Source organism: Sapajus apella, unplaced genomic scaffold (assembly GCF_009761245.1).
Source record: "Sapajus apella isolate SASKATOON/1434 unplaced genomic scaffold, GSC_monkey_1.0 scaffold70, whole genome shotgun sequence".
Taxonomy (NCBI): Eukaryota; Metazoa; Chordata; class Mammalia; order Primates; family Cebidae; genus Sapajus; species Sapajus apella.
In genome coordinates this window covers 4,288,590-4,300,796 of record NW_022437010.1, presented here as the reverse complement: position 1 = coordinate 4,300,796, position 12,207 = coordinate 4,288,590, and the positions used below count along the sequence as shown (strand labels likewise).

At 44.8% G+C, this 12,207-nt stretch overlaps 1 protein-coding gene and 1 non-coding gene across 9 annotated transcripts in view; one reads left to right on the top strand and one right to left on the bottom strand.

Moving 5' to 3' along the window:
- RREB1 (ras responsive element binding protein 1) overlaps positions 1 to 12,207 on the top strand; it is a 151,010-nt gene that overhangs the window by 51,792 nt on the left and 87,011 nt on the right. The window lies entirely within an intron of this gene.
- LOC116531416 lies at positions 11,972 to 12,034 on the bottom strand. Its single transcript, XR_004260415.1, has one exon. It is a non-coding gene; the product is annotated as a U7 small nuclear RNA (small nuclear RNA).

Sequence of the window (12,207 nt, the reverse complement as noted above, 5' to 3'; positions counted from 1 at the left end):
ATTTCATTCCAGAATTGCTGAAATTTTTAGTTTTCTGCAAGCCAGGGCTTAACCACAGGGTTTTTTCGCATTCAGATTTAAGAGTCTAGACTTTTCCTTTGAGAAGCAGCTGCTTGTCTTGGAGTTTAGTAATTTAAGAGAACAGAGGTGGGAGAGGGAGGGAATTATTTGCATAAGTTGTTTTAAAGCTCCATCTACTTCATTTCTCTTCATCAGTTTAAATGGTTTAATTTGCTTAGGTACTCCAGCAGAGGTGTAGATAATTGAAGTAAAACTTGAGTCAGATCTAAACAAAAGAAAGAACTGACCTAAAAAAGAGCAACTGAACTCACACTAATTGAATCACAGATTTGCCCAGACCAACTTAACCTGAGAGGAAGGCCAGGGAATGCTGTGCCGTCGGGGAGCTTTTTGCCTCTTGAGAGGGAACACCAGTCAGTTCCTTGCGGCTCTCCCAGCCACCTTGCACACTGAGCCACATCTGGGTTAGAGCTGCAGAATTCAGCCTGAAAAAAAAATGAGAAAGCCATTTTAGGTTGGGCATTTGGAAAACATTTTTTCTTCTTTTGGATACCTGGTGCCTTTGGTGTTTGTTATAGAATCCACTTGTTTATTCTTTAGGAGAGGAGCAATGTGTGTGAATTGGGCATCCATTACAAGAAATGTAACAAGCTTGCCTGTCTGTAACAGCTGGGCTAAGTTGCAGCCCTTTGAAATAAGACAGTCAGTTTTCCTTCCTTCTCCTTAGCCATCCAGTGTAGGAAATGGGATGCTATACATACCCTGAGTGGGAGGAGAGGGTTCCAGAGTGCCACTTGGCTGTTCCTGTGTGCCCATTCTTGTTCAGGGGCACCTTGAGATTACATGGTCTTAAATACCAAAGCTGACCAAAAGCTGCCCCGCCGTTCAGCTTCATAATCCCTGGTTGTTGGGGAGGCCTTTGTTTGTCTGACTGCCACTGGGCTGCCTTGCCCCAGCTCCCTGGGGTCCTTTGCTCCTTAATCCATCAGCTCTTCTTTATTCTTTTTACTGACAGCATAGGACCCGACTGCCCATTTTTTGGAGATGACTAATTAATTAGTAAAATATTTGGCTGGGTGCAGTGGCTCACGTATGAAATCCCAGCACTTTGGGAGGCAGAGGTGGACAGATGGCTTGAGTTCAGGAAGTTGGAGGCCAGTCTAGGCAACATGGTGAAACCCTGCCTTTACCAAGAATACAAAAACTTAGCCAGATGTGATGGGGCATGCCTGTAGTCCCAGCTACTCAGGAGGCTGAGGCACAAGAATTGCTTGAACCTGGGAGGTAGAGGTTGCAATGAACCGAGGTTGTGCCACTATACTCCGGCCTGGGTGACAGTAAGACTCCATCTCCAAAAAAAAAAAAAAAAACACGGAGTGCCTCCTGTGTGCAGATGCACATTGTGTGACCGTGGGCCAGGCACAGTGGTTCTTGCCTGTAATCCCAGCACTTTGAGAGGCTGAGGTAGGTGGATTGCTTGAGCACAGGAGTTCAAGACCGGCCTGGGCAACATAGTGAGATGCTGTCTCTCCACAAAAAAAATAAACTTAGCCGGATGTGGTGGTACGCACCTGTGGCCCCAGCTATTTGAGAAGCGGAGGTCTGAAGCTGAGGTAGCTTGATCCTGAGAAGTGAGGGCTGCAGTGAGCCATACTTCAACCTGACTGGCATAGCAAGACCCTGTCTCTTAAAAAAAAAAACAAAAAAACAAACCACCCAACATAACAAGGTTTCTTGTGTTCCCTCTCCAGTGTTCCTCTTTGCTCTTTCATCCCTCCTGATTGCAGAAGAGGGCTCTACCACTCACCGGTACTGCCTTCACATTTATCTATTTATCTGGATTCCTGCCTCCTGGGGACATCATCCTTGCCAGCCCCTGTTGCTGTGCCTGTGCTCTACCAGGGGTGTTTTCATGTTCACATCAGTGACGCCTTTTATCCCTGAATCTCATCAGCTGGCTCAGGCCTGGCTTCTCTGTGGAAAGATTCATCCCACGTGCATTCTTCAGTGTATGAATCCCACAGGACCAAGACCTTCTGGATCCCTTTCCATTTCTTCACATTCAAGAATCTCTACAAAAGAATGTAGCCCTACCCCCCTAACAATCTAAAACTTCTTCCCAATCACGATTTAGTGCCCCAGGACATTTGCCTGTGGCCAGAGCAACTCTCTTCCTATCTGCCCTTTGTATTATCTGCCCCACCTGCTTCCCCTTTGAAAGTTGTTCAGGTTTAACTTTCCCTCCCTATTCCCTTTGCTCCCCTTTCTAGGCAGGTCTCCCTTTCGCTGCAATCCGACACCGTGTTCAAACAGGTTTTCTTAAAACTCTTACATCACCTTTCTCAGCCTATACCCCATACCGCTCCAGACCCAACCCCAGCTCTCCCAGCTCCTGTAATTTGCCCCCTCCACACACACCCTCTGTAATGATCCCCCTGCCCTTCAGCAGGACCTGGCTCCTAGACTTCTTGTACTTCCTGGGTATCAGCTCCTTCCAGCCTCCACCTCCGTACCCTTCCTCTTACACTACCCCAGTCCACCAATCTCTGCTTTTTCTAGACCTAAAATTAGAATTGTACAGATAGCACTTAATTCTCTTACCTTCCCAAGCTTTCTTTTACCACACTCACCTAGTGGTAAGCTAATGGAGTCCTCCACCCTCAACCTAGTAGTGGATCAGGAGTTACTAATTAAAGTAACTGGTGTACATTTTTATCATCAAGAAATATTTGAGGGCCTAAAGTAGAGTATTTCCCCCCTCCCCCGACTCCCAAATCATTCAAAGGTAGATTGTGGGTCCCATTTGTTTATTTTTTTTTTTAGCCTTTTTTTTTTAACCTTGATAGCTTAAAGGGCAGGAAAAAATTGATTAGTTTTCATCTTCAGAGGACACAGGATAAAACAAGGACTGAGCCAGCCCATCCCTACTCTCCAAACACCTTTTAATCACAGTTATTTTCCCACTCCCATGGTTTTTGAATTTTATAGTTGATATAATCCCTCCTTTTATAGCCGATTTATGCATTGCTATTTAAATAAGCAGAAATGTTCAGTGCATAGGGGGACTCAGATTTAATAATTGTTGGCTTAAATTTAAAAGGCTCACTAAAGCCCCTGTTCCTCCACAAGACCATTCCCTTTTCTGTGACCCCTTTGAGGCTCCTAGAAAATGGTAGTATGTGGGCCATATTTACACCTACAGGAGGACTTCTTTACAGAAAACCTCCTCAGTATCTTTGATGGCCTAGATTTGTTCATAGTCACACTAAGAAAGTTTTAACCTAATAGTTACCATAAAGAAACTAACTCGAATCCCAACATCATTCCTGGAATAACTGGGGAGAAGAGTAAAAAACCACACAAAGGCAGCCCAGAGATGGGGCTCACAATGATGTCTCCCCTCTTGTTCCTTTCCAGAGAATGAGTTCTGTTTTAAAATTGTAACTGTTTATGACAGGCATTGTGGAAGGGCTTGTTTTAGGAATTGATTTAACTAATGTTTATTGGGTTATTGCCTTGTATCGATGTTTTCAGTGAATTATCAAAACACTGATGAGGTGGTTTATCTCATCTTTATAAGAAAAGGGAAGGTTAGAGGATTTGGTCTTGCCAGTGTTTTTACTTATTGTTGGCAGCCTGCCTGAAACTGATGGCAATAGTAAGGAAAAAAGCCTTCAGGTCTCCTTAACTCTCCAAAGGTAGGATTAAATCTGTTAAGGCTCAGGCCATTGCTGTAGTTCTGACTTTTCCTGAGAATCACAGATCCTCTTGAAAGGCTGATCAAATTTATGAACTCTTTTCTTAAAGCTGAATACCATCCACGTTTTACATGTGGTTTCAAGGTTTGACTCTTGCACTTTTCTACAGAGCAGGGCGTATCAACCTAAGCATGTCATCTGTTCAGCTCAGCTGGCCCATAGTAGGTTTTCAGTAAATGTTTACAGATTGAGAGAAACAATGCCTACTATGTGCCAGGCGCTGAGCTATAGACTAAAGATATATAAATTGGGGGAGGGAGGGCAGGGAGCAATTCCGTATCTTAAGAAAGACTGAAATGTGTGCCGGGTGCCGTGGCTCACGCCTGTAATCCCAGCACTTTGGGAGCCTGAGGTGGGCAGATCACCTGAGGTCTAGAGTTCAAGACCAGCCTGACCAACATGGAGAAACCCCATCTCTACTAAAAATACAAAATTAGTCGGGCGTGATGGAGCATGCCTGTAATCCCAGCTACTCAGTAGGCTGAGGCAGGAGAATCGCTTGAACCCAGGAGGTGGAGGTTGTGGTAAGCTGAGATCGTGCCTCTGCGCTCCAGCCTGGGCAACAAGAGCGAAACTCCATCTTAAAAAAAAAAAGAAAAAAGACTGAAACGTGATCATTTTCTTTCTTGTGCATGCGTGCGTGTGTGTGTATTTTTAGTGAGACAGGTATGCTGCCCAAGCTGGCCTAGAACTCCTGCCTCACAAACAATGGGTCTTCCTGGTATATTTTCAAAAATTATCCTAAGTTTAAAAAAAAAAAAAAAAACAGTAACATCAAATTATACTTTAAAAATCACCGTATTCTCATGATACATACATTGTTTCAGACTACCTTTTCTAGACTATCCATAAATATATCATAGCATAGAATCTTAAATGTGGCAGCTTGCTTTTTAAACCTGACCTAACTTTAAACATTTTCCCATGTTTTCACACATTGACTTTTTTTTTGAGAAAGCATCTCACTTTGTCACCTAGGCTGGAATGTTGCATTCACTACTCACTGCATCCTCGACCTCCTGAGCTCAAATAATCCTCCCTCATCACCTTCCTAAGTAGCTGGGACTACAGGGGCACAACACCACACTTGGATAACTTTTTGTATTTTTTGTCAAAATAGGGTTTTGCCATGTTGCCCAGGCTGGTTTCGAACTCCTGGGCCAAGCAATCCTCTTGCCTTGACCTTGCAAAGTGCTGGGATTACAAGTATGAGGCACACTGTCCAGCCCACATTGCCTTTATGTTTGAGGTGGGACCAGTTCAAGCAGGTTTAGGGTAGATGGGCAGGGTGGTGATGACTCACCTGGGAGAGATCAGCCTGCTTAGGACATGTCCCCTATCTTTGCTTTCATGGATTACTTCCCTCTATGAACTGAAACTAGTAAACACTAGGCAAAGTAAGTTACTTCTGAAATCCACTAACTTCCCTCCCATGCCTGCAGGTAAAACCATCCTATCTTTATTCCTGCTTTAGGGTTTAAAAACCTCTGGAAGCAAACAAAGACTGCAGATGTTCCTAGGATGGTTAAACTTGATTTGAAAGAGAGAGATACATATTCAGTAGCAATAATGAAAACGCATTCAGTACTTGAAGTACCCATTCAACCATTCTGTTTTAGTTTCCCTACAGTATTCAATAAATTACATGAGACATTCAACGCTTTATTATAACACAGGCTTTGTGTTAGATGATTTTGCCCAACTGTAGGCTAATGTATGTGTTCTGAGCATGTTTAAGGTAGGCCAGGCTAAGCTATGATGTTCAGTAGGTTAGGTGAATTAAATAAATTTTTGACTTAGGATATTTTCAACTTACGACAGGCTTATGGGGTCCTAGCCCCATTGTAAGTCAGAGAGCATCTGTATAGTATAGCAATCCAAGATTACTGGAAGAAAAAAAGTACACCGTTGACCTGTTCTTTCCAGTGCAGTAGCCACTAGCCATACATCGCTATTCAAATTTAAATTAGACTTAAATAAAATTTTATAAAGTTGAATCCCTTGGTCATATTAGCAACTTTGAAAGAGTCACATGGGTAGATATTATTGTTCTCTTAAGTTTTAAACTTGATAGAGTTTTGTGTAATCTTTTTAAGCAGTCCTCCCCACTACACCCACCCTCCAGTTAGCAGTGTCCGATGATCAGTTTTGTTCATAGAGTTCAGTTTGACAGTTGACATGTATATTGATATGGCTACCTGTGTTTTGTGTTTATGTTTTGCTGTGGTTCATCTTCCTGTGCCTGGGGGCCCCCAAGCCCTCCTTTCCCAACTTTCTCAAAACCACCCGTTTTTCTCCATCTGCTGCATTTTGGTTATGGACATTCATTTGTAGGTTTCCTTTAAAACAAAACTCCTCTAAATCCTACTGATAACCATCCAGGCTCTTAATCTCTCCTGTCTAGGAGTTCTCTTCTAACTCCTACCCTTCATTCTGGACACCTGCCTGGCCTCCTTTTGGTTCCCCCTCTACAACATTGCCTCCACCCACCAGCTGCAATGCTCCTGTCCCTTAAGAGTATTGCAGTGCCTCCTAACTGGATTATATGCCTCTGATTGTCCACTTAAAAATCTGCCCCAAGGGCTTTTTAAACTGTGGGTACAATTATTTTATGCTGGGCTTTAAAAATGGTGGGGAGGGGCCCTTCAGTGGGTTTCCAGAGCAACAGGATAAAGTTCATGGCTCTTAGATGGAACCTTGAGCCCAGCATCATTCTCCCAGCCCCATCTTTGCCATTTCCCCCACTCCACTCTCCCTCCTTTCACATAACACACTGGTTCATTCTGATGGCTCCCAGGGGTTTTGTTCTCATGAGCAAGACATGCAAAACTTTTGCATTTAGACACAAGGTTGCTGTTTTTTTATTTTGCTAAGTAAGGGCATTAAAAAATGATCTCCGCCATCTACTGTCTTTATCATCTCATTTAAAAGACCGCAGTTTACCCTAAAAAAAAAGAAAAGAAAAGAAAAAGAATGAACTCAGCATTGTGAGAAACTCAGCAAACCATCTGCTTTTTCTGCACACTGTTCCAGCTTTCTGCATGTGGCTGGGAGGCGAACCTCTTCTTCAAGTTCAGGTCTGCTTTTGCTCTGCTGCCCTCATCTTGCGCTCTGTGATGCTTACCTCTGGTGAGCCCCTGCAGTTCTAGAGGTGTTTGGCTCATACTCCAGGTTCTCTGGAGTTGAAATTTCACTCTCTGTGTCTCTTCTCACACAGGAAGCCAGAGCTGTCTGTCTTACAGCTCTTGGTGGTTCTGACATCTGGAATGTTAGTAGCCTTGGATGTCTGAGGATGATCGTCATCATATCCCAGGTTTTTGCACAGATCCCAAACGTTGCCCTATGTCTAGGGTACACAAATAGTATAGAATATTTTAAGCCGCTAATTTTAACAACATGCTGAGAATGCCCATTTTTCTCTGCCTGTGGATTGGACACACTCTGAAAGCAGCAAGGATGGGCCTACAACAACTCCAGCTGCAGGAAACTGAGTAGACTGCTCCCCTTTATTTTATTATTTATTTATTTTTTTATATTTTGAGACAGAGTCTCATTCTGTTGCCTAGGCTAGAGTACAGTGTCACTATCAAGGCTCACTGTAGCCTCAACGTCCCAGGGCTCAGGTGAATCCTCCCACCTCAGCTTCCCGAGTAGCTGGGACTACAAGCACACACCACCACACTTCCATGTCTGTCTTCCAAACTCTCATTCATTAAAAGTGAATCTTGATTGGTAGGGTAAAAGAAGGCCATCACCACAATTAGCAGTGTGTTTTGGGGGAAGCCTTGAAAGGACTGTTTTTCCCTTGATGAAAGCAGAGCATTAAAGGTTAACTGCAAGGAATAAAGAGACAGTGAATTTTTTCTCATATTTTCACTGTAGCCAGGTAGCCATTTGAATAATCTGATAAGCCTCTTTTTCCCCCCTTAGAAAACTTCTGTTTCTAGTTTGGGAACACTCCAGGATGTCACTGGCCTCTGAAATATTTATGAAATGTGTTAGTTCCCATTCTAAATTGGTTTAGTAACTGAGGCTGTTCTTTTGACTTCTGCGTTTTAGTTCTGGGGCTGGCAGAGCATGAAATTGAGTTTGTGTGAACATGTGTGTGCCTGGGTATAGCAGGCCGCGTTTTCTTTGCAGAGTTGTGATGAAGCATCTTCAAGGGCTTTGAAAAAGTTTCCTCAGGCATATCCAGTGAGCAAGGTAGATGCCATTGTTTCGCAAGTTTTCTGTTTTCTTTCTGTCTGTACAGCTTGTTCCTGACTTCATGGCTGGGAGGGAATTGAGGATGCTGAAGAATACTTGGCTGTTTGGCCAGTGGGGTTGAGCTGAAAAGCTGGCTCCTGTTCTCCCATGGGTCACCTTCAGGGCTGGGTCCTGTGGCTGTAGGAGAGGGGCCACATAGAGGCACTGTTCTGAGTTCTCCATGGGGGCAGCACGGTTCCTCTGGTTGCTGCACATGCCATCTGACTCATCTCTTATCTAGACTCAAAAAAAAAAGATCCTAAAAAATACTGGCTTTATTCTGGAGAGTTGGCACAGAAATTGGGATTGTGGACTCATTCTATAAGCTGGCTTTTGTTCTTCACCCTCCACCCTTTTCTCCATGGCCTTCCCTACCTAGTATCACTACTCCCTACCCAGCTCTCTTACCTCTGTGACTGTTAAAGGTTAAATGGTAGGTATTTGGGCAAGGAAATTTCTCCTTTCATTAATTGATTTTAGGAAGATCTTTTATATCCCAGAAAGAAGCTCCACGGGGACTGCAGTAAATAGCTGATTTCATCATTTTCTGAACACATTAACCTCACGTATACTGGTAGGATACCAAGAAAATGGAACTCCTACCCTTGTATGGCAGGGAGGCAGGAACTCTGTCCACTGATGTGTGAATTCCCTCAGGTTATCCCATCTCATAAGTGGCATGCACAGTCTCACAACCCACTTGATTGATGCACAAAAGAGTGGATTTTGCTTCTGTATTGAGTCCTGGATATTCACGGGAAAGCTGTAAGCACCAGGTAGATGGAATTGCTTTTGGGTCTGAACCTAAAAACACCTAGACATTCTTAAGAGTCAGATCTCAGGTGCAGAGTTAGGGCCAGGAGGAACATCAAAGACCATGGCCTGGCTTGCTCCACAGCCGAGGGGTCCAGTGTATTCCAGGCCATTTGCTTGTGCAAGCACATGGTGTAGCGCTTTCAGTTCTGATGGTTAAGGGACGCTGTTAAATGCTACTGAATTATTTTAAAAATAGTAGTGTAAACTACATTTAACTTGAGCTGCTATAACTAACTTCTGGGGTTTCTGGCCTTTGATGAAGATAACTCTTGTGTTTGCTGCAGATAGAAAGAAAATATCTAAGTGAGCCCTGAAAGTAAGTTCTCTTCTTGGAAGCATTGAGCCTCTCCCACACAGAGGCACAGGGAGTGCTAGTTGGTTGTACTTGAAGGCTGTTAGAGTTGGAGCTGCAATGGATGCCGGGTAGGTGTTGCTCGGGCATTGTTCCAAGAGGCTCTGGAGGCAAGTATTTTAAGCAAGTCAAACAGCCCCTCTAGGCGAGCTGCAGGAAGTCCAGCCCTTGCCTTCTGTGTGGTCAGCAGGAGATAAAAGTGTGGACTGTTGGAGGCTAGGCCCCTCCTATCACTGGATGACTAACTGTTAAGGGAAGATAAAAGGAAAGAGTAGGGATGTTCTTTTTGAACAACATGAAGGTGCCTTTGTCACTTGCGTTCAGGTAAATTAAAAGGGGTGAGCAAGACATGGCTCAGTTTTATGATCACAAGCGTGTTGAAGACTGAGGAGCAGGATTTGGCTTCACAAGTATGCCAAAACAATTTCATGTCATGAAAATATTGGTAGAGGTAGGCTTTTGACTGGGATTGTTCCCGTTAAAGAGCTTACGTTAAATGGGCATCAGCTTGGGTTTCCAAATCTGTGTGCTACAGAGATTTTCCCTGTTGAGGTATGTCTGACCCGTGGGTACTGGGTGGACATGCCCAGCCGTACTTGGACTGAGCAGAGGAGCAGGCAGGGCAGCTGTGCTTCTCTGAAGTGTGCCCATCTCTTCTTAGTCGTACTTCCGGTGCTGGCCGAATTATCACCCAGGTATGAAAGAGTTGAAAGGAAGAGACCATCTTGCTGGTGTTTATCTCCCCTTCTCAGTTTTCCTTCCTGTTCTTTGTAACATTTGGGGGGAGTTTGGGGGCTTGCAAAGCCGTTATCTGTTTCTCAGGGTGGGGCTTGTAAATGTGAACCCACAATAAGAGCCTGGGCATGTTCGGTGCCCTGTGTGAGCTCAATCCAAATCGAATGAACAAGTGTGCTTGGGGGACATGATGCTTGTTTCAGGCTGGGCCTGGGGGCCTGGGCTGTGTTTCGGGGTGGCCCTTTGTGCAATTAGACCCCCCAGGGAGTGCAGTTGTTGTGAACTAATCACTGCCTGGAGGGCCTGTGTACCTCAGACTTCCTCCAGGACTGCAACTAATCCCCACTCCCCACCCCCACTGCCAGCCCTGGCCTCTGGCCCCCTCCTTCCAAGGTGCCTCTGCTGGTCCAGGAACATGTCACCTCCTCTCCCAGCTGCACATGGGCTTTCCCAAAGGGCCCATCCTGCCTGCTAGTCCTTTTTGGTTTGCTCAGTTTACTTTAAGAAAACCAATTTGCTTGCTAGTGTTTTGGGTTGGCTAGCTTGTGATAAACACTTATCAACCACTACATGTCAGAGCATTTGTTTTCCTTTATATGCATAGTAGTGAATGCTTTTCTTAGAGGCGAAATTGGGGGTGAGGAAATGGAAGGCTTTCTGTTATATGGCATAGAGGGCAGCCCATCCAGCTCCTGGGAGCTGGACGTGGTCACCTTACCGCACACAGTCATTCCCAGCTGACAGTTTGTAATGTCTGATTACGCACTGTGAAATTTTGACCACAGCTGACCACTTTTCCAATGGGCGAGGAAAGATGTAATCCCCTCCTTCCACTGCCTTCTCTAAGCTGTTAGGGGAGAAGCGTTTCAAACACATTTTTATCTTCCACAAGTCATTTTGGTTTTCTAAGGAGTATCATCCTGAAATTCCCCTGAATTCTGGGAATTAGAAGCCCAGATTTAAGGTAAACCACCTGCCCTGGGGTTGCTTAGCTTGCAGACAGCTCCTCCTCTGGGGAAAAGTGAAGAATCCTGTTGCTGCTGCACCCTTTCCCCGAGCACGTTAGAAAGGCCAGCCGTGCGACCTCAGGGCCTATGAAAGAGTTGCAGGATATTGCCTAAAACTCTCTGCAAACTGCTACTGAACTTTACCCTAGCTTCTTACCAGAAGCTGGAAATGTGACAAGATACTTAGATTAACTCCAGAGATGTGTCCAGAACACTCCCATTTCTACCATATAGTGTCACGGTGTCTTTAGCCGTGCTGTATTCAGGTGCTGCAGTTACTTAGGAGAGAAGCAGCTTGGTGAAGCTTGGTGAATATAAGGAAGAAAGAGCTTCATCCTGTGGGAGCCAGCAGTTTGTACTTCCGTAATTAACTGAATGTGAAGCTGACCGGGATTGGTTTCAGCAGCAACTGAAGTCAGAGGGGTTTTATTTCCTGCTTGTCATACAGCATGGCGACTGTCAGCAGCTGTTCTCGTTGTCCAGGGAATTGCATTTGGGAAAAGCCAAATTATATTTATTTTAAATTGTTCAACTTGTGGGCTGGGGCAGGAATTCTTTTAGAAGACCATCAAGCTGAGCTCTTGCCTTCAAAGCTTTGGCAACCCAATAGAGGAAACAGATGGGTGAATTGAGGAGTTGGGAGAATCAGCCCAGGGACTACCTGGAATATTGGAGGGTAAATAGTGTAGCATCAATAGTTCGCATACTGGAGGATGCCACAATGTTTGTAAAGTATTTTAATAATCACTTCTTTGATTTCTATGTTTGTAAGGTAAGGAGGGCAGTGTTATCAGCTTCATTTTCCAGCTGGGAGAACTGAGGCTCAGAGTTCAGTGGCTCCACTGGTGGCAAGCTGAGTTTCCAGGCCAAGATCTAAGACTCCCCATGTCAGGCTGGGCGCGGTAGCTCATACCTGTAATCTCAGCACTTTTGGAGGCCAGGGCGGTGGTGGATCACTTGAGGTCAGGAGTTTGAGACCAGCCTGGCCAAGGTGGTGAAACCTCCTCTTTTTTTTTTTTTGAATAATTTTGTGGGGGGGGGGCCTTTCTGGCAAAAACCGGAAAGCCTGCTAGACAAATTCTAAAAGAGCTGTAACACTGAAACCTCGTCTTTACTGAAAATACAAAATTAGCCGAGTGTCCTGGTGCACGCTTGTAATCCCAGCTACTTGGGAGGCTGAGACAGGAGAATCGCTTGAACCCAGGAGGCGGAGGTTGCAGTGAACCGAGATCGTGCCACTACACTCCAGCCTGGGTGACAGAGTGAGACTCCA